Genomic DNA, 3,194 nt, shown 5'->3' with positions numbered 1-3,194 from the left:
CCGAGGATAAAATATCACTGCAAAGTCCTGAGAAAGAGAGAACATCTTGAAACGTCTGTGGATTTATTTCGATATTCTTTTGATGTGACGCAAATGTCACTTCAGGATACTTGAAGCAGGTTCTACACTAAAATTTCTGACAGGAAGAAAACAACGGTGTTAAAGTCGAAATAAATAAACAAAGAAAGTTCAGTGATCTGGAAAGAAGGTGTTTAAAGCTGAAATTTAAACACTAACTTTTAATCATCTGGTTTCAGTGTTTTAATGTTTGTTATAAGAAAGTTTGAAAATTTTGCCACAAAAAACCCACTTCATTTTTAACTCACTTCATTCAATCTCAAATCCACATCAGTCTGTAAATGTTAATCTGGACGCCAAACCAAGACGTTAATTGCAAGTCGCAAATTGAGTTTAAGATATAATTGAACTGTATGCAAGATTTTGTGAAAGTTAGACTTTTGATTCAGGTTTTATTTTTTTAGTTTTATTCCCACCAGTTTGAACAGAATTCAGATTTAAGTTCTCGCTGAATTTCATTGGTTTATTAATAAAGTTTACAAACAGTTACTAACTTTTACATGCTACATATTTTTCAAGATGTTTCCACTTTGCGAAAGGAATTTTTTCCCCCGCAGTGAACACGGCGTGTCCTCGCTCTTGAACCTGAAGCGTTTCTCGTTGTAGGATCTGCGAGAGTTTTTTTTCCGTGTCGCTGATGAGCTCCAAGTGTTCAGGACGTCCTCGCTTTCCTTCTTCGACCTTCTGTTTTAACGTTCTCGAATGCTGAATTCGACTCTGACGATCTTTCTCGCCGAGACCTCTCGCTTTCTGTCGATCGCAGCGGTTTCTATGGTAACTCTCGCTGTGATCGACGGTCATACGGATGGAGTCTAATTATTGCTGTTTTTTTTTTTCCTTTCACGTTTGCGGATCTTAAGGTTTTTATCGCTTCTATATAACGTTTAGTTTGAGCCGTGGCTTTGACCATGATGTCAAAGGTGAAAGGTCATGAGGGGTCTTAGTAAGACGGTCGCTAAGAGTATGATTCAAAGATAAAATCCCTTCAGTTATTTTGAAGGAGAATCTATCTGAAGAATATACTATTGTCTATTGTCTATATACTATTGTACTATTGTCTTATCACTTTTTCGATGTTTTCTTTCTCTCGATTTAATTTTTTTATATATGATTTTTGTTTTTACAGACAAAGACGTGTTTTAAGCGTATAATCACACGCGTATAAAACGTAAATATTATAAATCCATGCTGCCAAGCGCACCGATTCTTGTTTGTTTTTTTTATGTTTATTTAATTGAAATGAAAAATGTTCCGTTTTTGTTTTTGCCGCTTTTTGAACTAAAGTTTTTAGAATAGCTACATTTGTTAGCTAGAACTTTTTTCATATTGTATTTTTCTAACATTGCTTCCAGTTTGATGTCAATCGCAGAATAAATCTGAGATGGTTTTTGTCAGAAACTTTATTATAAATAGACAGATATACTGAATATACGGAGTAGAGTGCGGCGTGAGCTTTGCTCCCAGACCAGGCTTTGTGAATACTAACTGTAGTGACTTTATTCCATGGTTCTAAACGTATTTAAAAAGATGTTACACAATCAACTCGTGTGTGTGTGTGTGTTTTATTCCTCTTTTTTTTGCAGGTATTGTTAATTTTCACCTTATTACACTATCACACACACACACGCGCACACAAACTGCCCTCGTTTCAAGTTGTCGAGAGATTAATTCTGATTAATTTACGCTGTTATTACAAATATTACAGACTTAAATATCCAAGATGCAGTAAGAAATTTAGCTGTTTTTGGACGAGAGTATAAATATTAGCACCCTCATGTTTTCCTATTTTACCTACTACATGTTCATCTTGAACCGCTGCATCATCTCCATCTCGGTTAACACTAATCCACTAATGTGAGCATTAAAACGTGCTGATACAGGAAAATCATCATCATCGTAACGATGAAACCGACACTTATGATCAGAATTTCACCGTAAGAGACCCCGAGACTTCTGTAACCATCAAATATGTTCAGACTCAAGAGTCACAGGATGCCTGTTAACCCATTAGGACCCATTAGAAAGCAATGAAAAGCCGGTATGAACCCAGTGAATACGTGTCAGTGTCTGGCTCCTGACCGTGACCGTCTGCTTGAACATGATAAAGTGTGTGTGTGTGTGTGTGTGTTTTATTGTGCCAGAGCTGCCACTGTTAATGGAGAGAATCCAAAATGGCTTCCAGATGGGTGTGAGTGCAGTCAGGAATGATTTAAGGGGAAAGTCAGTGGATGCCCTCTGTGTAAAATAAATAAATAAAACCCAAGATTATTTATTAACAATATCCTTCAGAAATGAAAAGCAACAACACAACAACCAGCTTTTATAGTTTAATATTCTCGGGTATCGTCTTACTATTTAATTACGCTTTTATTAACTCTAGCTAGCTAATTGCTTTATGCGAATAAACATCCTAAAGATGAACAAGTGACAAAAATCAAAGGATCGTTCTGTAATCCAACAATAATCCATGTCTAATTATCTTAAAAAAGATACTGAAATAATAATTATGTGACTCATGATGATATTAAATCTTCCATGTGAGATGTATTAATAATTTATTTGAATTAATAGCACACTAAACAAAAACACGTGCACAGTTGAACCCCAGCTCTCTATTGTTTAAGGGATTCCCTTATTAAATATTCATGCGGCGTTATGACCAAAGGGGCGGTAGAGCTGTGCGCTGATTGGCTGAGCTGGGATTCCCTCATTTATTATTCCGCATTAAAATATGCGCGCTGATTGGATGGTGCTGCGCACGAGGGGAGAAACAATAGAGAGGGGGCGGGAGGGGTAGGGTGGGGGTGTATTGTGTGGAGTGGGTTAGTGGTCCTCACAGTCGCCTCCTGTGACGAAGACTCGCTTTACTGATTCGACTCTTTTGAATACTTTTGATTCACACCAGGATTTAATGACGGATTCATTTACAGGGGTTTGAACAACTGCATATTTAAGTGCATTTGTATTTTACACAGTTCCTGATAAGCCTATTTTCTACATAGAAAACTGCTACCCTTATTTTTTTTGTTATTCTGATCACAATGAACATGAATATTTATTTATTTGTTTGTTTGTTTGTTTGTTTGTTTATCCGTAACACAGAGAGCTCTAATGCT

Source organism: Tachysurus vachellii, chromosome 11 (genome assembly GCF_030014155.1).
Source record: "Tachysurus vachellii isolate PV-2020 chromosome 11, HZAU_Pvac_v1, whole genome shotgun sequence".
Classification (NCBI taxonomy): Eukaryota; Metazoa; Chordata; class Actinopteri; order Siluriformes; family Bagridae; genus Tachysurus; species Tachysurus vachellii.
This window is presented reverse-complemented; position numbering follows the sequence as displayed.